The 27036-nt window shown below is 34.7% G+C and overlaps 1 pseudogene; it reads right to left on the bottom strand.

Annotated features, from left to right (window-relative positions):
• Positions 1–19695: 19695 nt before the first annotated feature.
• Positions 19696–20753, bottom strand: LOC141660291 (alpha-galactosidase-like; annotated as a pseudogene).
• Between the last annotated feature and the right edge of the window lie 6283 nt (positions 20754–27036).

Here is a 27036-nt window from a genome sequence, read left to right as displayed (position 1 = left end):
TAAGTTATAATTATTGTGGACAGCGAGCTTATACAATATACATTAATAACTGTACACTGGTACAGTATAATGAGTGACATGGACCACGGTTCTATACAAAGACGGTGAAAGCGCAGGGCGACTGTAAGTAAATAACATGTATGGTCAATGGTGAGCAGTGATAATTAACACTTTAGCTCAAAATGGATGGTTGTGAGTCGTATTAGTGTCTTCTTTTTCATCACGCCCCCCCTTTTTTTACCATACAAGGAAACACATTACCATCATTATTTTTACCAGTCCTCAACCCTTATTACTTATGTACATTTCAGTTTTCTCATACATGTGTTGCATATTTGCTTCATGTGCTGTATTGTCAAAGTGTACAGTTAATATGCCAACGGTGACTTATCACGCTTTCGAAATTATGGTTTCTTGTTGAGGGACTCATCACTTGATCATTTATCGGCTGGCTAGAGCGCACAAAAATACATTTGTACTGTTCAATCTGCATAAACGTAATACTGGTTTTTATTCTGGTATTGGATTGATTTTTAAATAAGTAGTCACCTTTAATGAGAAAGATTCGTGTTCTTGGTATGATTCAAAATCAAACTTATCCAAGTATCCATCCTTATATAATTTGGATATGCGTTTCTCATTTATGTGGCCTAGACGACAATGTCAAAAATATGTTTGATTTGAGTCATTCATTTTAAGTCGTTTATTTTCTATATTACACACAGGATTATCTAAATCAAGAACATATAAACCATTAAATAAACGCGCAACACCATAGGTTAAATCATTCAAAGCAAAAGAGCAACGTTTGTTCTTTATTGTAAACGAAAAACCTTTCTTGTCCAAATAAGAAACAGAAATAATATTTCTGCGAATCGCAGGCACGTAAAAACAGTCTTCTAGTTCTAAAACAAGTCCAGAGGGCATAGATAAATAATAAGTCCCTATAGCTAAAGCAGCAACTTTTGCTCCATTGCCTACTCTTAGGTCCACTTCTCCCTTAGCCAAAGTCCTACTTCTCTGCAAGCCCTGCACATTTATACAAATGTGAGAAGCTCATCCAGTGTCCAATATCCAAGATGTAGAAATAGACAAATTGACTTCTATAACATAAATACCTGATCCAAAAATCTGAACTGCCTTCATTTTTTTCAGATCCTCCAAGTAAATTGGACAGTTTCTCTTCCAGTGACCAGCTTTCTTACAGTAGTGACATTCACCCTTGGCCACACCACCTTTAGGCTTTAAAGCCTGTTTGGGACCTGACTTTGGCTTGGGTGTAGAATCAGATCCAATCTTCTTCTTACCCTTCCACTTGCCCTTCCATTTGGCCTTACCTTTATTGCCCACCATCAGTATGGGAGCAAGTTCAGTTGTCTTCATGTTGGTCTCATATGTTCTCAACATATGCAACAATTCAGTAGGTGTTTTGTCAAATTCATTCATATTGTAGTTCACAACAAACTGAGTGAATTTGTTGTTCAAAGAATTCATGATTAGGTCAATCTAGTTTCCGGACCAATCGGGAAACCCAAAGTTTCAAGGTACTCAATGTAACCAATCATCTTCAGAACATGTGGGCCAACTGGTTCACTTGCCCCTTGTTTGCAATTTAAAAGTGACTTACTCGTGTTGAACCTTTCTTGATGAGTTTGGCTTGCAAACATGCTTTGCAAGTGCTCATTGATAGAATATGCATCCATATGCACATGTTGTCTTTTGAAAGAATTCATCCGTCCCTTTCTCATTAATCAAACTAACTATATACATCATACATTAGCATTATCATCTCCTACTTTACAGGAAATTAATTACCCAACAATCATGTACATAAAGAGATTGTAGGCATAGAAATAGATGACTAATTCTACGCTAATCAATAACCAGTTATTTACAAAATATATTCTATATTTAACACTCCCCCGTAGTCGAAGCAGGAGGTTTGCCAACGCTGAGACTGTTCCGAAATTCTTCAAACAAGACCCTGGCAACCACTTAGTAAAGATATTGGCTATTTGATACCGGGATGGAACATGTAGAACACGAACCTGCCCACGTGCAACCATTTGGTGTTGAACAGGATTACCCGACAAATAAATAGCACTCACACTGTCACAATATACCAAGGTAGCCTTCGGTATTGGACAATGCAACTCGAGAAGAAGATTTCGCAGCCAACATAATTCCGAAACGACCTTGGCCACCCCACGGTACTCGGCCTCGGCACTAGATAAAGACAGTGTGGGCTGCCGCTTTGAGGACCAAGATAATAAGTTGTCCCCGAGAAAAACACAGTAACCGGATGTAGATCTCCTTGTATCAAGACACACACCCCAATCCGCATCAGTGTAAGAGACTAGAGATGAAACAGATGATGGGTATAAATGCAAGCCCTGGTCTAAAGTACCTTGTACATAGCGAATGATACGTTTGAGAGCAGACATATGATACGTCCTTGGATCATGCATGTGAAGACAAATTTGTTGGACGGCATAAGAAATGTTCGGCCGTGTAATAGTAAGGTACTATAGAGCCCCTGCAAGACGCCGATAGTGAGTAGGATCAGCAACTGGAGTACCAGAAGTGGCACTAATTTTTGATTTTGTGTCAACTGGAGTAGCTGACGGTTTACAAGATGTCATGCCAGCACGTTCAACAATTTTCTCAGCATATTTGCGTTGAGAGAGAAACAAATCATCCTTGTGTCGAGTGACTACAATGCCCAAAAAATAATTTAATGGACCAAGATCCTTCATTACAAACTCAGAAATGAGACTAGCCATAATAGAACGCCGGAAGGCATGAGAAGAAGTAGTAAGAATAATGTCATCAACATATACCAATATGTATGCCATATCTGACCCCTGTTTGTAAATGAATAAGGAGGTGTCACATCGACTATTAGTGAAGCTGAGAGATAAGACATAGTCAGCAAAACGCTTATACCAAGTCCGTGACGCCTGTTTAATCCCATAGATAGACTTACGTAAGAGACAAACATAGTCGGGATGAGTACGATCCCAATACCCCAATGGTTGATGCATGTATACAGTTTCTTGAAGCTCACCGTGAAGAAAAGCATTCTTGACATCTAATTGATGAATTGGACAAGACTTAGAAAGAGATATACTGAGGACCGTCCGAACAGTAGCCGGTTTAACAACCGGACTAAAAGTATCACCACAATCGATACCAACCTGTTGTGTTTTGCCATCACCGACGAGACGGGCTTTATGCCTCTCAAAAACCCCATTAGAATTAAATTTGTGAGTAAAAATCCACATTTAACGAATTACATAAACACCGGGAGGACGGGGCACCAAATCCCACGTGTTATTTTTCATAAGAGCTTGGTATTCATCATCCATAGCCAATTTCCAGTTTGAGTCACGAAGTGCAGCTATTGGGTTACGAGGCAAAGGTGACTGTGAAACCTCAGTGTGTAACGCGTGGTATTTCGGGTTGGGTTTAAAAATACCACGCTGACTTCGAGTGATCATACCTGGGTTAGGAAGGGGATGATGAGGTGGAGGTGCCATGACAGGGTCTGGTGAAGTATGTGGTAACGAACTCGGAGTGTGTGTGATAGGTGATGCGAAGGTGGTGAAAGAGGTGATGTTGGGCTATACAAACTCGAGTGAGGAAGACCGTGTGCTAGTCCTGGAAAGGGTGTAATTGGAACAGCAGGTTGTTGGAGATGATCCAACACATAAGGAGAAAATCCGTCATCCAAAAAATCATAAGTCGAAGATGAGTATATATGCAGTGATGCAAACGGAAAATTTGTCTCATCAAATAGGACATGACGACTTATGATAATTTGACGAGATGACAAATCAAAGCATTTATAACCCCGATAATTAGGTGGGAAACCGAGAAAAACACAAGGAGTAGAACGAGCTTGTAACTTATGGAGTTTAGTGGATGGAATAAGAGGACAGCAAAGACACCCAAAAACCCATAAATGAGAATAGGAAGGAACCCGTCGATACAGAATTTCTAAGGGAGACTTATATCCCAACATTTTGCTTGGAAGAATATTGAGGATATATGTTGCCATCTGTAGTGCATGATGCCAAAACGAAGGTGGGAGAGATGCATGTGAAAGAAGTGTACGAGTGATATTATTGATAGATCAAATTTTTTGTTCGGCCTTCCCATTTTTAGGAGAAGTGTATGGACACGATAGACGAAATGACATCCCACTCTTTTTACAAAAATCCCAAAATAATCCATTATCAATCTCTTTCCCATTATCACAGTGCATAGTTTTAACATTGCATTCAAATTGGGTGACAACATGATTTTTAAAAATCATAAACTTCTCATAGACCTCTGATTTTTTGACCCAAAGGAAAAGTCCATAAGAAGTTAGAAAAATCATCCAACAATAAAACATAATATTTATGCCCGACAGAACTCAAAACTGGTGAAGTCTAAATATCACTATGAATAATATCAAAGGGTAAAGAAGTACTTGAAACAGATGGAACAAATGGCAACTTAATATATTTCCCAAACACATAAGAACGACAAATAGTAGAAGTAGATTTACTATTACAGTCAATGCATTTATTCATCCTAAGAGCTTGTAAAACAGGAGCACCTAGATGACCCAATCGATCATGCCAAAGCGAGGAAGAAATAGCTGCAAAGGTTGATGGGGTAGCTGGATTGGAAATAGAACGAAGAGGATAAAAATCACCCTGACTATCATACCTCATTAGAGGCATCCCCGTCCGAAAATCCTTCACAGAAAACCCAAAAGGATCAAACTCAACCGAAACAGAATTATCTTTAGTGAATTTCCTAACAGAAATCAGATTTTTGATAATTTTGGGAACATGTAGAACATTGTTTAAGGATAAAGAAGTATTAGGAGAAGGTAAAACAGTATGACCATAACCACTTACAGGAATTGAATGACCATTTCCGACAATAATACCAGAATTGTGATTGCTCAAATGAAAATAAGACGAGAGATTACCGTTTGACGAAGTCATATGAGAGGTTGCGCCAGTGTCCATACACCAAGAAGGATCAGGTGGATTAAGAGACATTGTGTGCATAGCCGAAGCAATATATGTTGGTACAGATGAACCCGACTGACCATTTAAAGAATGAGCCATAGGAGCAGTATAAGCCCGGTATGCTTGTTGTTGTGGACGAGAGCCTAGAACACCAGGTCTGTTGTTAGAAGGGGGAGTTCGAGCCCATCCTTGGGTAGGCATAGGGCACGGTGGAGCAGCCCATTGAGGCCACCCATAATTTGCATACGGACCCCAACCCCAAAATGGCATCTGTTGATGTTGTCCTGGCGGGATAGCCTTGTTGGCCCTGCTATTACCTCCCTTGGTATTTCGGCCACCACCACGACCATTCGGATTTTTTCGGCCATGTTGAGATTGTTTACGGTTGATATACTGTTGTCCCTTCCCTTGTGCAGAATTAGACGGAATAAAAGAGGAGTTCTCATCGTCGTTCGAAGTAGCGACCATGGCAGAGTCAGAAGCCATGGTGGCCTCTTTAGCCAGTCCTGATTCCTCCAGAGTGAGCATAGATCTAGCTTGATTGAAGGTAGGAAGAGGATTACTCTGTCGGATCAAAGTACCCACACCACGATATGGAGCAGTGAGACCAGATACAAGTTGTAGCACCAACCGACTGTCAGACACCGGAGCCCCGACGTTCTTCAATTGATCAGCTAAAGATTTCAGCCGTTGACAGTATGCCGAAGCATTGGAAAAGTTTTCCATCCTGGTTGTGGAGAAATCATGTTCCAGAGTCACCGCACGAGAATGTTTATTGTCCTGGAAAATATCACGCAAACGTTCACAAGCCTTCATTGTCGTAGCATCAGGCTCAATGATGGTGTGTAACAGGTCATTAGAAATTGTGGCATATATTTATGACAAGACAATGGCATCAAGAGTAGACCACATGTCTGCATCCACCTCAACCACCTTGGTTGCACCCGTTCCAGTGGTTGAAGAAGATGTGGTTGGAGTAGAGGGTTCCTTTGTTGTAGAAGGAATGATGTGATGGAGAACCTTGTTCGATCGTGCATGAACCTTGAACAACTCCGCTCAAGTTGAGTATTGCACAGTTTCCATCTCAAGAATTACAGGAATATGATTCTGAATGTTAGAAACAGCAAGAGCAGGGTGAAAAGATTTAGATTGAGACATCGCTGTCGACGGAGACAAGAGATGGTGAATAAGAAGAAGAGAAAGGCGGAAAATATGGCTAGGGCGCAGCGGAAAAAGATCAAGAAAACTGCTCTGATACCATGAAAGAATTCATCCGTCCCTTTCTCATTAATCAAACTAACTATATATACATCATATATTAGCACTATCATCTCCTACTTTACAGGAAACTAATTACCCAACAATCATGTACATAGAGAGATTGTAGGCATAGAAATAGATGACTAATTCTACACTAATCAATAACCAATTATTTACAAAATATATTCTATATTTAACATCTTTGAAGCTCGGCACTCATAGTTGCCAACATAAGACATGCAACATCATTTGCATAATTCTCATCCCTTATGCGTGCTGCTCGTTCATCAGCAGTAGCACCCTCAGGAAGGGGGTCTGGAGGAGGAATATCAATGACATGAAGCTTGCGCTCCTCCCTGAGGACAATCCTCAAATTCCTCTTCCAATCTAGGAAGTTATTTCCTCCTGTCAGCTTGTCCTTCTCAAGGACTGAACGTACGGATAGTGTGTTTGTGTTATTTGCCATTAATCAGTATCTACAATGATAAAAGCGTAAAATAAACATTAGATTGTCTGAGTTAAATTTCTATGTTCATATGATTATGATTTATTCATAATATATCTCCCACTATTTTTATCAAATTAATAGCCCTAACTATTAATTCGGAAAGTATATCCCATAAATCTTTCTAGTGAGCAAGATCCATATTTTGTCATGTCCTAAGTCAACCACTGGTAGTCCTTAAAACATGATTATTTAGGTAGATAACAGTTGTCAATTATATCATATATAATTCTTGGATAGTTTAGTGAATAATAATTGATCTTATCTATCTAATAGATTTTTAATCAAACTCTATGCTTCTATGTTCATAATAGTTGAATATAACCGTTTAAATTCACCTTATTATGATGACTCAGTTAAGTTAGACCCAATGATACAATGTCCGAATATAACCGTTTATATTCGTCGCATTTCACCACGATAGATAGGAGTCCCCTGCCACTGACAGCCCTTCCCCTTATCGATCTATGATTCAATGAGTGTTCATTCATTGGAAAGCATCTGATTAAAAACTTAATATTTTTACTTAGGGATTTTTAATTTAGAATGATCATGATCCCATCATAAAGAGATTCCCAATTATTTTCCTTGAATATCATACTTCAAATCAATATTCATCAATGGTTTGATTTCCAGGTCGTTAGAGAAGACACGTCGGTCTCACTTAATAACCAACTTCCTTATGAGTAATCGTTGGTGACAAAATCTCCCCATGTCAGAAATAAAGAAAATTCGTATTTTATTCTGTATTTCATAAACATGAGAATCTCATGATCGTTTGTTAATTTTAAATCTTGAGTCGTTACAGATTTTATCTTATTTAAAGGCACGGCATGGGTGATGTATCTAATACATACATGCATAATTAATCTAATTAAAACATGCATTTTCTACTCTACGCATACTATTAATATATGAAAAGTGCGTAAAGTAAACGTGCAATAGTTATGGCCCAATCCTATGTGATCTTTTCAGGCTAATGAAAAGATCAAGGTCAATCTATGGTGTAAAAAATAACTATTACATATGTCTTCTCTATTGCTTCCATTGTCTCCCTGGCCTCCATAGGATGCCTCCTTGTTCCCTTGTCCTTCTTGGATGTTACATTAAGAATTATACTAATGAACTTACAAAAGAACTCGAGTTACATTCAAGATAAAACAACTACAAATAGAAAATGACATGCAAGTCGTATTTATTACAAACCAAAAGAATAAACCATTACAACTAAGGTCTTAAGGCCATAACTATGCACCATGCTCAAGTAACCATTAAAGAACATGATAGATCATATAAAGATGACATACTATTTATTACTTTTCATGATCCAATCAAGAATAATAAATAAGTAAAGCATATCTCATAAGCATAAATTAAAATGAAACCCTAAACCCTAAACCGCGGTGAGGTCGCTGGGGGAAATTTTTGCAAAATCAAGTATCAAAATATTAGCAAAACATGTATCAGAATACAATTCCAGAAGCATGTATCAGTATACACACGACCCATATCCCAGTTACCAAAAACATGTATCAGTATACATATTATAAGAGATCGCATACATATGAGTTATGGCAGATCTTAAACATACTAGTATCATCATATAGATCATTAACAGATTCATCATATCATTCATATAACATAACTCTTATCATGGCAGACTCATATAACATAACTGTTATCATGGCAGACTCATCACACATGAATACTTGTAAAAAAACAGTAAACACGTAACCAAATCAGCCCCTTATACACGTAGCTCTGATACCATTGAAGGGTTCTGAGGCATAAAACGCAGCGGATAAACGTAAATAAAACAAAATTTCGAAACCCAAGAACAGGATCCATGTATAATTGTGGGCAGATTATGGAAATAACGAACCATACCTTTCAAGAGCTTGACTTTCACGAACTCAATTGAGATCCTAGCTATCACGCTTTGTGTCTACTCTTGGAGAAACACCTCTATGGTATCCACACGAGCACCTCCAAGAACGTCTCACGAGCTTGACTACGGAATGGATGTACTAGCCTCCTTCTTGACGATCTGAATTGCCTCTGCCTCTCTTTGCTGCTAGGGTTTTCTCCAAAATATACAAACCTCTTTAACCTATCATTATCTATTTATAATGACTGATTAAAAGGCCCACAACAGCAAAGCCCAACCCTAGTAGGTATATGATTAAATAATAAAAACGAATTTCTATTATTTAATTAATAACTAAGTCATACTTAATTATTATGGGAAAAAAACATTCCCTTTAATTCGAATTCATATTATCTCAATTAAGTCTTACTTAATTATAATAAAATTCAAATAATCATCAATTAATTTAAATCCATAATTTAAATTAACTATTCCATTAAGTGCTCTATTTGTGTGACCCTATATGCTATTATTTAATTGGCAATAATTTTATTCTCTAATAAAATTATAAACAATGAGTGGTATCTAGTTATGCATCATTGTTACCCAATTAAATAATAATTAAATCGTGATTAGATAAAACCTATTGTGATTAATGTTTTTCATGTAATATAATCCTTTTAACCATACATATTATAGATTAAACTTGATGCATGTATTTAGTCATCCTCTTCAACATTTAATCCGGGTTTACTTGATCCATGAGTAGACTGTCAAGACAAATCATTATTTGAGCATGGCCAAGCTTTTTATAAACTCACTCAATCAAGAGGCCAATAATATCTCTCCTAATTATAGGAGGGTTAAATCCTTTATCTATCATTCATATTTCTCATACGACTCATGATATACCCGATGTCCACTTTTATCATCACCCGATCAAAAGTAATTTTAATGTAGTCAAAGTATATTAATCCTCGTATAGAAATATAATAATTTCAAGTCAAAGGATCGTTACACCATTATCACTGTGAGTCTTTCTTATGACTTTATTAAACATGAAGAATCTCACTGAGGGTCTGTCCAGTACCATGTACTCTCACATGTACCTATGTATTGACTTTAGTATCCCCATACTTATAACCAATGAGATGTGGTTATCTTGTCAAACAACATACTAGTCTATCTATGTATTATTATTGTCCTATATAATAATACTCGACTAGGGACCTTTAAGAATATGATATATTATATAATCTCAAGTTCAAGTCATGTACTTAAACTATACAATGTGTATCATGATTCTAAGGACATTTATTATGCTAACAAAATATCGCAGCAATTAAGGTCATAATAAATATATTTATTGAATGATCAACTGACATAAAGATTTAAAAGAATAATGTATTGCCTCTAGGGCACCTACACTTACAGAGTATTATAATAGGGGACAACAATAATGTATTAAGACTAGTATGTTTCTTGAGTGATGATCACATCTCATTGATCATAGGTATGGTGATACTAAAGTCAAAAAACAGGCACATGTATTAGATACATGGTGCTGGATTGACCCGTTGTGAGATACTACATGTTTATAGTGTCATAAGTTATTCTCAGAGTGATAATGATGTAATTGTCCTTAGACCTGAAGTAATTATATTTCTATACTAAAATTAATATACTTTGATTCCATTAAAAGTTATCCTTGACCGGGAAATGATAAAAGTGGACATTGGGTATATTATGAATCATATGAGAAATATGAATGATCTAGATGGGATTTAACCCTCCTATTTTAGGAGTAATATTATTGGCCTTTTGTGTGAGCTAGACTATGAAATGCGTGGTCACACTCAAATGTTGATTTAATATGATAGTCTACTCATTGATCAAGGAAACTTGAATTAAACAATGATGAGGATGACACATTACATGCCTCAAGTTTAATCTATAATATTTGCTTAAAGAGATTATATTACCTTGCACATTATCATGAAAGGTTTAATCGAATCACTGATTTAATTATTATTACTTGGGTAGCAATGATGTATTACTAGATGTCGCTCATTATTTATAATTTAAATTATTAATTTAAATTAAATAAGTAATTTGTTTTATTTGTGATATTAATTAAGTATGAATTAATTAATTAATTAAATTAAATTAAGAAATTACTTAAACTAATTCTGAAATAAGTTGTTATTTAATTAAGTGTGACTTAATTAAATAATAAATTGGGATTTCGGATTTCGGATTAGTATTAATTATAATTAGATTATAATTAGAAAACTCATTCTTCTCTCTATATAAACTCTTTGTGGGCTGATTTATAAATAAGGATACATGGTTTGCAAAACCCTAGTCGTTCAAGGAGAAAGAGGAAGAGATGTAGAGTTGGAGTTTTCATGTGCTAGTACACATCAATCCTTCAAGAAAAGCGTTCGTGTGGATATCGTAGAGCGTAGATCGTGAGAGCGGGATACGTGGTGATTCAACAAGGTTTGGAAGTCCATTAATCCTCCATTAATGAACTCTAAAGCTTCTTTATGGTAAAGATTCTTACTACGAATTAAATATCTATTTTCGCATGGATCATGCGTAGGGTTTCGATTTTATTCTGAGAAATAATTTAATTTTACATTGTTTCTGTTGCGTTTATGTGCACAAAACCCTTCAATGAAATCAGAGCTACTTGCGAAAGTGTTTAATTCATTTATGTGTTTAACCGTTTTTGATATACAAGTATGTATGTGGTTTGCCATGTTTTGATGTTGATACAATATGTTTGTATCTGCATGGTTTGAATATACGATATTCATGTGGGTTGTATAATCAAATGATGATTATATAATCTGTATGTATACTGATATATACATGATTTATGTTTGTTCTTATTATGAAAATTGTATTAGATACGGATTCTGAATCAGATGTTGTAGATTCTCTGAAATCTGGGTCTGGTGTCCGATTTTCTCGAATGAATACCCTATTCGATAAGTAATCGAGCGTCCGAACAAAACTTATAGCTAAAGTTATTATCGACTCGTCTATAAGGCGTTTGACATCGTTTACTGCCTGTAAATAGAGATTTAATATTTTCAGAATTTGATTGTGGTTTTTCTGATTTTTTCCATATTTTGTTTTTATGATTAGATCATGATGGGTATGATATGTTAAGATCAGATTATGTGTTCTAACATGTTCTTATGTGTTAATTGAGCGTGGTGGATGGTTATGGCTTATGACCTTAGTTTAATTGTTTTGTTTTTTTTAATACGACTTGCATGTCGTTTGATCTTGTAATTATAAATCTCGAATGTAACTCGAGTTCTTCTTGTAATTTCATTAGATTAGTTTTTATATTCTAATCTTGTAATGTACATGAAGAGATTAAGATTTAATATCAAGGAAGGGTAATATCACATGGAGGTCATCCAAGGAAGCAATACAAGGAAGAGACAACTCAAGAAAGAAGACATGTAATAGTTAGCTTATATTTATTTTCCACCTTAGATTGACCCTAGATCTTTGTCATTAGCTTGATGAAGATCACATAGGATAAAGCCATAACCAACCACGTTTACTTTAATGCACTTTACATATATATGCTCATATGATGAATGTATGTGTAGAGTAGTTTAATGATGCATGCTTAATTAGATTAGGATGTATGTATTAGATACGACACCAATGTCATGCTTGCTAAACAAGATAAAATATGTAACGATTTAAGATTTTATAATGAACAAACGATTATTAGATTCTCATGTTTATGAAACATGAAATAAAATACTAATCTTCTTTATTTCCATAATAGGGAGATTTTATCAAAAGCGAGTTCATTGAACTTGTAAGGTTGTGGGTTTTAAGAGAGACCATTGTGACTCCCTCACTACTTGGAAATCAAACCATTGACGAATATTGATTTGAAGTATTTTATTCATGGAAAAATTTGGAATCTCTATATGATAGGATCATGATCGTTTTAAATTAACAAAACCCTAAAGTTAATATTAAGTTTATCAGATGCCTTCCAATGACTCAAATGTGTTAACCACTAGATCGATAAGGAGTGGGTTCGCCAAAGCGAAGTACTGCCATCTATCGCGGGAGATGTTTTGAAGTATATTGATACTTTTGACTATTGGGTTTGACTTAACTAAGTTACCATAATAGTATTGTGCACTTAGAGGTATAGAGTTTGGTGAGATTTATTAGATAAATATGAACAAACATTATTTTACCAAGCTATCCAAGAGTTATATAGTTGATATAATTGACAAATATTGTCTACCTAAATAATCATGTTTTAGGAGAAAAGCCAAAGCTGACCTAACACATAGTGAAGTATGGATATTGGTTCACTAGAAAGGATGAAGATATTCTTTCTGAATTAATAGTTAGGGAAATTGATTTGATAAAAATAGTGGGAAATATATATTGTGAATATATATGAATAATCACTTGAACATAATTTAATGATCATCTGTAGACTAATTCATTTTATGCACTTTAATATTGTAGATATCAAATGAGAAATAACACAAATGACTCCTCTATGTAATAGTCCTTAAGAAGGACAAGCTGACATGAAATAATTTCCTCAACTGATAAGGGAACTTGAAGATTGTCCTCAGGTTCAAGGATGTCACTCAAACCCTTCCCTTATTTCTTCTACCTGAGAATGAAATATGTGCTGAACAAAATTCTTACCAGAAGCAAATTGATTATGCAAATGATGTTTCATGTCTTATGCTTGTAATAATTATGAGTGCTGAGCTTTAGAAGCAAAGAGAGCATAGTGATTCTTATGATGTGATTGAGTACCTTTAAATGATGTTTGAAGGATAGGCTCATCAGAAAGATTAGACAATTATAAAACACCATACTTTTGCATTATTGGGAGAATGATATCCGGTTGGACCACATGTTCTAAGGATGATAGATATATGTACCTTGATATTTTGGGTTTCAAGAATGGTCTAGAGACTCAGCTTGATTTGATCAAACAATCTTTGAACAACTTCCATTCTCAATTTGTTAAGAATAAAAGGAATGAGAGAGACAAAACACTCACTTAGTTGTTAGGCATGTTTAGAACAGCTGAAAATAACATGGTAAAGGAATGAACTACGTCCATATTGATGGTGTACACATGGAATGCAAATGGGAAAGCAAAGTGAACATGCGAGGTTAAGATTTGATTTTGTTCAGTGCCAAACCAAAGTCCAATCCCAAGGAGGCCTTTTAAGACTATTAGTGGTGTTGCTAAAGAAGACAATTATCACTTCTATGGTAATAACAGGATGATTGGAAGTTAAATTGTCAAGCTTATTTGGAAGATCTAATGAAAAAGACCAACAATGGTCAAGATTCAGGTATCAGGTTGGAATTTGAGCAAAAGTTATTGCACTAGTTGGAGGAACTTGGTGCCTAATTTTTCTCATAAGGCGAAGTTGAGAACATGGTAAATTATTATTACGTGCCTTCTTTTAGCAGTAACATATACCAATTTCTTATCTGGACAAGAAAGGTATTTCATTTTATTAAATAAACAACAGTTGTTTATTCTATTTAATTGATAAGACTTGTAATGTTGCACAATTAATTAACAATTTATATGCCCTACGATGACTCAAATTAAACATTATCTCTGGCATTGTCGTTTAGGCTATATAAATGTGAAATGTATTTCTGAGTTACATACAGATATATACTTGGATAAGTTTGATTTTGATCATACAAAAGATGCGAACTTTGTCTCATTGGCCAAATGACTAAAGTTTCTTTTACCTGATCAGGTGAAAGGGCCGCCGAACAATTAGGACTTATACATAATGATGTATGTGGTCGAATGGGTATGATGGCAATGGGTGGCTTATACTACTTTATAACATTTACTAATAATTTCAGTAGATATGGATATGTTGTTCTTATGAAGAACAAATCCGATTCTTTTGAAATGTTCAAAGAATATAAGGCCGAAGTAGAAAAGCAAATAGGGGAAAGTATATAAGTTTTACGATCAGATCGTGGAGGAGAATACTCAAACATCAAATTCAAGAGTTTCTTGAAGGAGTGTGATATTGTATCACAACTTACTCCTTCTGGAACACCTTAATTGAATAGATATTCTGAGAGGATAAATCGTACCTTGTTGGACATAGTGAGATTGATGATGAGTCAAGCGGATCTTTCAAACAGTTTTCAGGGTTATGCTTTAGAAACGGCTATATATACACTTAACTGAGTTCTGACAAAAGCGGTTCAAAAGACTCCATATGAGATATGGAGTGAGAAACGTCATAGCATGTCATTTATGAAAATTTTGGGACGTGAAGCATTTATGAAATATTTATCCTCTGAAAAGCTTGTACCAAAGTTAGATATATGTTATTTTATGGGACACCCAAGTGAGACTAAAGGGTATAGTTTTTATAATCCTTCTGAGAACAAAGTGTTTATTGCTCGGACTGCTGTATTTCTTGAGGGAGAACTACTTTATAAGAAAATCAGTGGGAGGATAATACATCTCGATGAAGATCTAGAACCACATGATAACATTGAACCAGAGTTGGAACGAGATCAGGATGTACATCAAAATGTTGAAATTAATCATGTTCAGGAAACACAGGTTGCTCGTAGATCTAGTAGGATTCACCATGAGCCTGAGAGATATTATGAATTTCTCTTGACTTAAGATGGTGATGTAATGCTTACGGATAATGATGAGCCTCTCACCTACCAAGATGCTATGAACAGTCCAGACTCCGAGAGATGGCTTGAGACCATGAAATCCGAGATGAAATCCATGTATCAAAATAAAGTATTGACTTTAGTTGATCCACTCGAAGGGGTAAAACCTATAGGGTGCAAGTGGGTTTTAAAGAAGAAAACTGACATGGATGGTAAAGTACAGACCTATAAGGTGTGACTAGTGGCAAAAGGCTTCAAAAAAATTCTTGGTATAGATTATAATGAGACTTTTTCACCAGTTGCTATGGTCAAGTCCATCAGGATTTTTCTAGCAATAGATGCTTACTTTGACTATGATATTTGGCAAATTGATGTCAAAACTACTTTCTTATATAAGAGCCTTGTAGAGGATGTATATATGATATAACCTGAGGGTTTTGTCGATCCAAAGTTTGCTAAGATGGTCTGTAAGTTATCTCTATCTATTTATAGATTGAAGCGAGCCTCAAGGAGATGGAATATTTATTTTGTTAAACAGTCAAAGAGTTTGGCTTTAATCAAAATGAAGATGAACTGTGTGTTTAAAAGAAGGTTAGTGGGAGCCATGTGACATTCCTATTATTATATGTAGATGACATATAATAATATGGAATGACATACCTTCTCTACAAGCTGTTAAGACTTGGTTGAGAAATAGTTTCTCGATGAAAGACTTAGGCGATGCTACTTATATATTTGGGATCAAGATCTATTGAGATAGATTGAAGAGATTAATCGACCTAGTCGGAGTACATATATTGATAAAGTATTGTATCATTTTAGGATGCAGGAGACAAAGAAATGATATATTTCGATGTCTCATGAGATAGTGATCTCAAAAGATAATTGCCCTATAAATCATTAGATGATAAGGGCCGTTTGAGAAAGTTCCATATGCTTCAACAATTGTATCTATAATGTGTACAATGATATATATTTATCCTGATGTTTCGTATGCTTTGAGCATGACAAGCAGATGTCAGTCTAATCCAGGTGAGGGTCACTGGATAGTTTTCAAGAATATTTTTAAGTACTTAAAGAGGACTAGAAATTTATTTTTGGTGTATGGAGAAGATATGGAACTAGTTGTAAAGGGTTACACTGATGCTCGTTTCTGAACCTAATTTTTGGACAGACAAGGATGATTATGTGTTTATGTCTGTTTTGTCTTTTGTCTAAATATAAGTGATGTTAGCTGGAATAGTTCACAATAAGAACATTGATGATTCTATAATGGAAGCCGAATATATTGATGCTTTCGAAACAGCCAAGGAGTCTGTTTAAAAATGTCCTTAGGCGATATCACCTTAATAATGAGATTAAAGATCAAGGAGATATATATGTAAAGTGCATAGTAATGATAATATTTGCAGACCCACTGACTAAGGCTTTGTCGCAGTAGAAGCACGATGGTCATACTAGTTCTATAAGTATTAGATACATGGGTGATTGGCTCTAGTGCAAGTGGGAGATTGTTAGTGTTTGTGCCCTAGAGACAACACTTTGATGTTTTACTTTAAGACATTTGGATTTTTAATATTTATGTTCTATTGATTATTTCTTTTATAATTTATTAATTCTTAATTTATTGCGATATAATTATTAAATTAATAAATGTCCTTGAAATATGATATGCAATTCTATATCTCTAAGTACGTGACTTAGAAATGAGATTATGAGAATAATATCAATATTCCTAAAGGTCCCTAGTTGAGTATTATTATAGGGGACAATAATAATACATTAAGACTAGTATATTTGTTGACTGATGATCACATTTCAATGATCATAGGTATGGTAATACTAAAGTAAAAAAACAGGTACATGTATTGGATACATGGTGTTGGATTTACCCGTTGTGAGATACTACATGTTTATAGTGTCATAAGTTATTCTCACAATGATAATGATGTAATGGTCCTTAGACCTGAAGTCATTATATTTCTATACCAGAATTAATATACTTGATTCCATTAAAAGTTATCATTGACCGGATAATGAAAAAAGTGGACATTGGGTATATTATGAATCGTATGAGATATATGAATGATTTAGATGGGATTTAAGCCTCCTATTTTAGGAGTAATATAATTGGCCTCTTGTGTGAGCTAGACTATGAAATGCGTGGTCACGTTCAAATGTTGATTTGATATGATAGTCTACTCATTGATCAAGGAAACTTGGATTAAACTATAACGAGAATGACACATTACATGCCTCTAGTTTAATCTGTAATATTTGGTTAAAGGGATTATATTACATTTCACATTATCACGAAAGGTTTAATCAAATCACCGATTTAATTATTATTATTTGGGTAGCAATGATGTATTACTAGATGCCGCTCATTATTTATAATTTTAATATGAGATATTAAAATTATTTCCAACGTAATAATAACCTACAGGGTCACACACAAAGAACGCTTGAAGGAGAAATAATTTAAATTATTAATTTAAATTAAATAAGTAATTTATTTTATTTATGATATTAATTAAGTATGACTTAATTAATTAAATAAATAAAATAAAAAAATTACTTAAACTAATTTCGAAATAAGTTATTAATTAATTAAGTGTGACTTAATTAAATAATAAATTGGGATTTCGGATTAGTATTAATTATAATTAGATTATAATTAAAAAAACTCATTCTTCTCTCTATATAAACTCTTTGAGGGCTGATTTATAAATATGGATACATGGTTTACAAAACCCTAGCCGTTCAAGGAGAAAGAGGAAGAGAGGTAGAGATGGAGTTTTCAGGTGCTAGTACACATCAATCCTTCAAGAAAAGCGTTCGTGTGGATAGCGTAGAGCGTAGATCGTGAGAGGGGGATAAGTGGTGATTCAACAAGGTTTGGAACTCTATTAATCCTCCATTAATGAACTCTTAAAGCTTCTTTAAGGTAAAGATTCATACTACGAATTAAATATCTATTTTCGCATGGATCCTGCATAGGGTTTCGATTTTATTCCGAGAAAAATAAATTTTTCATCATTTTCATTGCGTTTATGGCACGAAACCCTTCACAAGATGCTAACATGATCTGAAAGCTGAAAAATGATTTGTCCAAGTTCTTTGATATGAAAGACTTGGGTCCAGCAAGACAATTCTTATGGATGAAGATTGTTCGTGACTAAACATCTCGAAAATTATGGTTGTCACAACAAGGTTATGTTGATTTGGTCTTGAAAAGGTTCAATATGGGTAATGCTAAACCTGTTAGCATACCGTTAGGGGGACATTTGAAGCTGTATAAGAGAATGTGTCCGTCAAAAGACAAGGAAAAGGAGGATATGGAGAAGTTCTCTACTCATCGGCAGTGGGGAGTCTGATATATATGCATTGATTTGTACAAGGACAAATATTTCTCATGCTGTTGGAGTTGTGAGTAGATATCCATCAAATCTTGGAAGAAAGCACTGAGAAGCAGTGAAGTGAATTCTCAGATATCTTAAAGGCACTTTCGGATTAGGCTTGAAGTACAGAGACGGTGATCCGGTCTTGGAAGATTTATAAATGCCGACAAGGCAGGACATCCAGATGAAATGAAGTCCACGTTAGGGATGCTTTTCACTTTTGAGATGGAAGTTGTAGCATGACACTCCTAGTTGCAAAAGTGTGTTGCACTATCAACAACCAAGTCAAAGTATATTGATACTTTTGAAGCGGACAAGGAACTGGTTCGGTTCAAGCCACTACAAGAAAAACATCAATAGACATCGGTTATTAACTGTTGTGAAAGATGCAAAAAACCGATGTCTATGTGGGTGTAGTAAAAAGTTCTTGTTTTTCATATCGGTTCTGGACCGATGTGAAAAATAACATTATACATCATTTTTTAGATAAATAACTGATGTATTAGATATACTAAGACATGGTTAGTAATCGATGTGAAAAACAAGAAATGATATAAATTGTGCCTATACAACAACGCTTTCATGAATTGAAACGATGTATTAGACATAATAAGACATCCGTCATTAACTGATGTCTATGGTTACATATTACATATATTTAATACATATATATATGCACATTAAAATACCAAAAACTAAAACTAGAAAAATGAATCACATCTAAATAACCACAACTTTCATTATTATTATCAAACTAATACAAAGTATACCAATATGCATCTTGACAAAATTAAAAACATATATAATTCTAAATCTAAACATTATCAAGTCAAAAAAAAAATTTCCTACTAGTCTTCTATGTTGAAGCAGATCATATTCCACCGGTAGTTCTGCAAACATTATACTCATTTCTTTCTTCCATCGATATGCTTCTCAACCATCAGATATATCTCTGGTAGTTCTCCAACTGTTTCCAAAGGCTGGTGCCCATGTAGCAGGGTCCTCTTGGCCCCTTCATGTAATCAAACATATGAAAAATGTTAAACAAATGCTTAAAGAAAAAAAATGAATACAAAATTAATTGAAAATGCATTATAAAGAGCAACTACATAACTACTGAGGAATTTGTAACTCACCATTCGCATAGGGAATAAAAGATGGATCTTCCAGAATTTAGCAAAGCTTTAGACATTATAATGTATATAGTCAAGACAAAATTTGATATATTTCCCTTGTACATTATATGGAAAATGTTGTGTTTAATTATTACCTCTGTTTAGCATCTATATATTGTTATTACAGTTATCATACTTCAGATAATCAATTCCCTGCATATAATTTTTGTATAAATTTGAATCCAGGAGTGGCTTAGAATCATTACTTTATCATTTTATGTACATAAATTATGTATGCATACCCATGAAGCAAAAGTCTTTGCATCTTGTTCCTCAAAGCCCAGTGACCCAGGCATAGTTTTGCTACATGTTTGAGTTCTGAAGAATACAATATTCAGAAAATTTAATAATGCAAAAACAACTGTATCTTATTATTGATATTTTTAAGTGCGCATACACATATTTTTGTTTAATTGTAGTAAATTAATCTGATGGATCATAATATTACCTAGCATCAGAGTTAATTCCGAGCTTCAAGCCTTTGCTGTGAGCATAATTTGCAAGTGATTTGATTTCGGAAGGAATTTTTTTTATGAGGAACCAAATTTCCCTATGAAATTAAGATTTAGCTTCACAAACTGAGCTCAAATAAAGCAGAGTCTGATCCTGTACAAGTTCACTCGCAGAATTGAAGAACTAACCTGATAATCTCTATTAAGTTCAGCCCAACAATCATCTAAGATGAATTGAAATATTAGATTATCATATTTATCAAGAGAATTATTACCATCATTCATATCTAACTTACTCACCTAAATTTATGTATTCGTAATTAAGTGCAGCAAGCCCTGTTGATGACATTGCATCCGCTATCATAATATATTCTTGTTAAAATGATATTCTTCCTTGGGATTATTTGGGTTGATATTGTTAAAAATAAATTTTATTCCTAAAGAAACAAGAAGGAATATAGTAAAAAACAATTTCCACAAGATTGACAGAACCAGATTTAATAGATAAACATACCATGTACGGATTCAATACGAAAACCAAGAACCCTATTGTACCTAGCCTCTTCTACTTCTTCTCTACATTTAGAGTCCTTTTTGCACTTTTCTTCACATGCTGGAAGAACTTCACAACAAAGGAAGTAGAAGTAAGGCAAACATAAAACGAGTAGTTATATGATATATATAACAGGGGTAAATAAGTATATTAAGAAGAAAGCGAATTTTTAATGGAAATACATTGCTGCCAGTTAACAGATTACTGAAACCAATTTATTTTTCATGGAAATAGCACAACTAAACAGCATCATAATTCATATATCAGCTGGAGACTATAACATATATCTAAGGTGAAATCATACTCCTAAAGACAAAGTTCAATATATGAGTGCCGAGGAGTGTTTGACAATTCATGTACGTTATAGTGCATCTCTTGTCACTATAGTTTAGAGGTCAATGTTTTTTCCTGGAATTTTCTATTAAGATGTCCTGATACATTACAATAATTATTTTAACTATCCGACCTTGAAAATATTAATGATTAAATTTTATAAAATATGTAAAAGGCGAGAATAAGGAACAGTAGTTTTAGTGAGTTTTCATCAAAATCTGTTAGTGAACAGCATCGATGATAAATTCTACCAAGTAAAAACTACCTTTAGATTGTTGAGATATTATCTCAGCATACTCATCTTTCCTGGCATTTTGCTCTTTTACCACTCTTTTCAGTTTCTCAACTCTTGCTTTAGTAGCAGCAATTTAATCTATCATCGCCATCCGCTTCGCATCTTTACGTGTCTTAACTATAAGTTTTATAAAGAACAAGTTAGCAAATAACATTATTCCTCCCTTAATAAATATTCGTGTCTCCTCCATAATTCTTGCAGCGACATCCTGATCAATGGATTCCAACACTGCCAATGTACTGCTCGGAAGTTGAATTGGACCGCGATGCAAACCTTCACCTCTCACTGCACTAAGATCTTTCTCAAAAACCTTGACATCAAACCCTCTCTTCTTAGCTCCCAATGCTAAAACAAGCCCTCCAATACCCCCACCAGTTATCAATATCTTAAGCTTTCTACTCCCAACTTCATCAGAATAATTACATCACAACAAGACTGTAAAGTTTTGCTTATCACTGTTGTCTCTCCTACACATTCAAATGAATAGTCTACTCCTCCATCAAAACCCCACATTAGATTTCAAAACCCTAAATATAAAAACAACAAAAAACCCACATCAACAAAACAATCAAGAACCAAAATCAAGCAACCCATTTCACAAAAAGAAAGAATTAAAAACCGAAAATTGAATTTTGAAAAGAAATTAGAATTACACTTACTAATTACAGTGGATTCGAGCTAGGTTCAACCTCCTTTGCACAAATTGACCAATGTTCAATCTCCTTTGCACAAATCGACCAAAACTTGCATCAAATTGGCCGTTTCTATAACGACTCGTGTGTTTTTGAATTATTTAAATATGTGATTATTACGGAAATTATTAAATAAAATATGTGTATTGGTTTTGACCGCTCTGTGTTGGTTGCTTATTATATAGGTGTAATTTATAATATACCGGGTTGTTCGTGTGATTAATTATGGAATCGTATTGGATTGTTTTCATTTTCAAAAGTGGATTTGGTGCAAATTTATTTGCATAAATATGGGGAATGTTTCAAAAATTATTTTTATGATTTTATAATTACAATAATTATTTTTAGGATTTTATAAAATTAAGAAATCAATATTTTATTAATTATTTATCTTTAGATGATTTTCTAAATGCTTTTATTTGTAAAATCCATATTTAATTCTAAAATTCTTCAAAAATTATGAAACTCATATTTATATAAGTTTGGAATATTCCGAGAATTTTAAAATTATTTTGGAAATTTTCGGGATTAATTTCACGCGCTCGTTGTTTCGCTTCATTGATAAAAGCGGATATAAAGTGCATTTTAAAAATCATTTTAAAATTTCAAAATTTACGTTTTTATTTACTTCGGGATATTTATAACATTTTAAGATTATTTTTGTGATTTTCAGAGTCTGTTTTAAATGCAACTTAATTCGTTATATTTCAAATTTCGAGGCAAAAACCAGATTTTCAGGAAGGGGCAGGACACGTGTCTAATTAGTAGCTTAGGGACTGATACGTGTCGATTTTTCTTCAGCCATTGTGAATCGTGGCAGTGCTGCATTGGTGGAATAAATAAAAAAAAGGAAAAACAAAAACAAAACAAAAACAACAGCAAACACAGTTCCTCCCCTGTTTTTGTCACCTGTACATCTCCACTCTCTCCTCTCTTCTCTCGTTACCTCTCTATTTTCCTCTCTCAATTTTCTGCTCCCCTTCTCGTCGCTTCCCGATTACCCGTTTCTGGTGAGGTTCCAGCCGCTCTATCAGTTCCTGGGTGCTAGCTTCGGTTTTGTTCTTGGTCGATTGTGCGTATATGCGTGTGTGTATATACGCGTGTATAGGTACAATTAAGTGATATGGTGGTGTTACTGTTGTTGTGCTTCTCTGTGTTTCCGTCTTCGGCGACTCGCGGTTGTGTTATTTTACTTTCTGTTTTTGGCGCGTGAGCGCGTGCAGGAAAGGGTCTGTGTTGTGGGTTCCTGTCTATGCTTGGTTCGATTGTTTGAAATTTTCGTTGTTCTGTGCAGGAATATTGTTGACTGATTTCATGATAGTATAATTCGTGCGGGAATTTATTTTGTAATCGGTGAAATTACGTTGGAAACCCGAAATTTATCGGGTACCCGTAATTTTACCGCCGTTGACGATGAACTTCGGTGAGTCAACGGTGGACTATGATGTTTATTCTAAGTCCTAATATTTTAAAATAAATATTATTAGTTTGTGAGATTATCGTTGAAACGAGAATTTGATTTTACATTAAAGTCGAGTACGTAAGTTAGTTGACGAATTGTGATTGGATTGATTGTTGAATTGAACTGGTGGTTGGAATGGTGGTTGGAATTGTAGTTATGAATTTGATTATTGTTGGTTTAACGTCGATTGATGTTTCGACGGGCAGTCCGATAAACAAAGGGGAAGCTGCCCGATTTCCGGGAAAATCAAACTACGGAAATACGGGAACGTATCCGAGGATTATCGGAACGTCGAGCGAGTATAAGTAAATACATATATGTATGTTTTATACAGAACCTGATTGTATGTTGTGTTGTATGTTTTGTCCAAGACACAGTAACCCTAATTTCGTAAAATGACGAATATACGTATTTTCTAAAAACGAATACTGGATCAATTTCGAGAATGTGAACCCTAATTGTTGTCTGTGTTATTCGAATATGAATAATTACGAGTCGGGTTTGAATATCTTTGGATAAGAATTAGTATCGAGGATATGTCAAGCATACCTAGACGTCTAACGTAGGGTATTTCGACCCTGTAGGTTATAGTCAAGAACCTGAAAGTGGACGATGGACTAAAGATAATCTAGTGGTCAGTTGACGAGCTCAGTAGAGTTTCGACAGAAAGACCTGAGTGTCAAAGTCGAATCCAAAGGGATCTAGTGGTTGGAAGTTAGAGCCTGAATAGCAGAGTCAGCTCAGAGTTGATCAGTAATAGTTGTAAAGCCTTGTAAGGCAAGTATTTCTGAACTTTTCTTCAAGACATATTACCAATGTTTTCAAACTGTTTCATAACATGTTGCTATTATTAAACATAACTCCTGTTTTATAATGCAAGTGTTTTAAACTACTTATCCTTGAACCCTGATTCTTTCTTGATCTTGAGCCGCAAGCCTTATTCTTTGTAAACCATCCTTTGTTGATCCTCAGATATCAAATCACACCAATATAATACTACTCCCCAAAGGTATAACTACCGAACACCAAACACTGAAACAAAAATTGTTTGAAAACACAGAAACTTATATACTGCAACCATTCTTTAAAACCTCAAAGAACTATACCTTGAAAAACCATTATTTGTCTAATACCTGATCCTTTTACAGGTTGAAAACTGTTTCTCGTATATACCTTGATATACCCTTATGACACTCATGAAACGCATTACGGTTTTGTACAAATGCTTTATCAATGTGGATTATGATCTTGCTTAATGAATTACATCGTTTATTACACTTAATTATTTTAGAATTGGATAGTTTTCTTATGTGGACCAGATTCGTGGTCAGACCAGATTCGTGGTCAAATTAGGCCAATGTGTGCCTTGGATCCAGTAATTAGAGCAGTACTGTGTGCTTTGCTCGGGGTTAGTGCGTGACTAATCAGCAGCCTAACCTTGGTTTTATAACTTAAAATGAATATCCCAATTCTAATGATTAATTAAAAAGAAACTTGATTCATCAGAATCATCTCACTTGATCATTGTTTAACCTCAATTATTGTTATTATGACTTGCTGAGCTAGTTAGCTCACTCTTGCGAATCTTTTTATGTATTCTACAGTTAAAAAGGAATACGGTTGATAGCGAGGTTTCCCAGTTCAATGTACGAGCTAGGATTCCAGTTTGAGTTGGATCGAGCTAACAGAAGCTTATGGAGGTAGTGAGATAGTAAGATTGTAAGAATAATTTTATTATCAGTTGTAAATTAAATTAGTTGGGATTTGGTACGTTGTAATAAAAATTAAGGTTGTGGCTTGTTTTCATACTTAAACCTGTTGCGATCCATGGTTACATAGAGCAGGGTCATTGCAATTAATATTTCATATACAGGTTGATATATTGTGTTTGTGTTGTGGACCCCAAACTTCTGACCCGGGTTTGGAGGGCGCCACAGTTTCAGTTGAAAATTAGGGTTCGATTACTTGAAATATTGGATTCAAATTAGGGGTTTCAAACCTACAGCTCTAATTAAGGTAGTATAAGTTAGGGTTTTAATATAGAAGGCTAAGAGTGAGTGAGTGAGAGAGAATCGGGAAAGAGAAGGAGATGAATGAGAGAGTCGGGTGAGAGAGAAGAAAGAAGCAGTGAAATGTTTAAGGGCGGACATGTTATTAGCAAAAGAGGGGAGAATATTTTTGTTAAGAGGTTGTTTTCCGCGTGTTTTTTAAAAAGTAGTTTAAATATCAATTTTGATTTTAACTGATGTAAAAAACGGTCTTTAAAATCATTTTGGAACAAACAAATGTTAAAAACATTTTTAACATCGGTCCTTAATGACATCGATGTCTATGAGGTGATGTCTATTGATCATTTTCTTGTAGTGAGCGGTTTCCATAAGAACTAGGTCTGAAAAAGGATAACTTTAAGTTATATTCTAATAGTCAGAGTGTTATTGATTGGAGCAAGAATGCTACTTGTCATAGTCGTACTAAGAATAATAATGTATGTTACCATTGGTTTCGTGAACAGTTCAAAGACGTGGTGATATAGATAGAGAAGATACACACAGATAAGAATCTGTCGGATATGATAACCGAGGTGGTTCTGCAACAAAAGTTGGAGCTCTGCAAACGGGGCGCAAGCATGGAAAAGCGTTGTGACTTCTGAAGGGGGGAGATTGTTAGTTGTGGGTCCCCCACCAAACTTTTCAAACACACTGGTTCATCTTATCCCACTTTTCTCCCACCTTCCCTCTTACTTATTTACCCTTACTTTACCCATTAATTATCCAAGCATGCCATCGGCTCTTCCTATAAATACCTTCATCCCATCCCCCACTTCACAAAATGCATTTACTCTTTTCTCTCCCTCAGTTCTTAAGTGTATAGCTGCGAGATAGTCCATCTAGTAGGAAACTTACCTTGCGGTAGTTTCTGGCAGGTTAAAATAGGGGGCCCTCGGGCTTCTTTCTTCTTTCATTTCGGGTGAGTTAGTGTGAGCAATTGGTCGGGCTGTAATCTTCGGGATCTACAGCGGTAAGAGTTCATCGAGGTGTTGCGGCTGCAACAAGGGGTGTTCACTGAGTTATTTAGTCCAGTATCGAAGATATAGAGAATCTGTGTATTACTATTCGGTTGTACATCAAGTGTTACTTCGTAAACCTGAGAGAGAATATTGTAATCATTATTATCATTATAGTGAAAATATTCGAAGGAGTTGGTCCCGTGATTTTTACCTCTGTATCTTAACGAGTTTTTCACATATAAATCTTGGTATTCATCTGTTTTGATTATTATTGATAGGTTCATATTATTGTATGTGATCATTTT

Source organism: Apium graveolens, chromosome 5 (assembly GCF_009905375.1).
Source record: "Apium graveolens cultivar Ventura chromosome 5, ASM990537v1, whole genome shotgun sequence".
Classification (NCBI taxonomy): Eukaryota; Viridiplantae; Streptophyta; class Magnoliopsida; order Apiales; family Apiaceae; genus Apium; species Apium graveolens.
The sequence above is the reverse complement of the archived record's forward strand: the minus strand, read 5'-3'. Positions and strand labels throughout refer to the sequence as shown.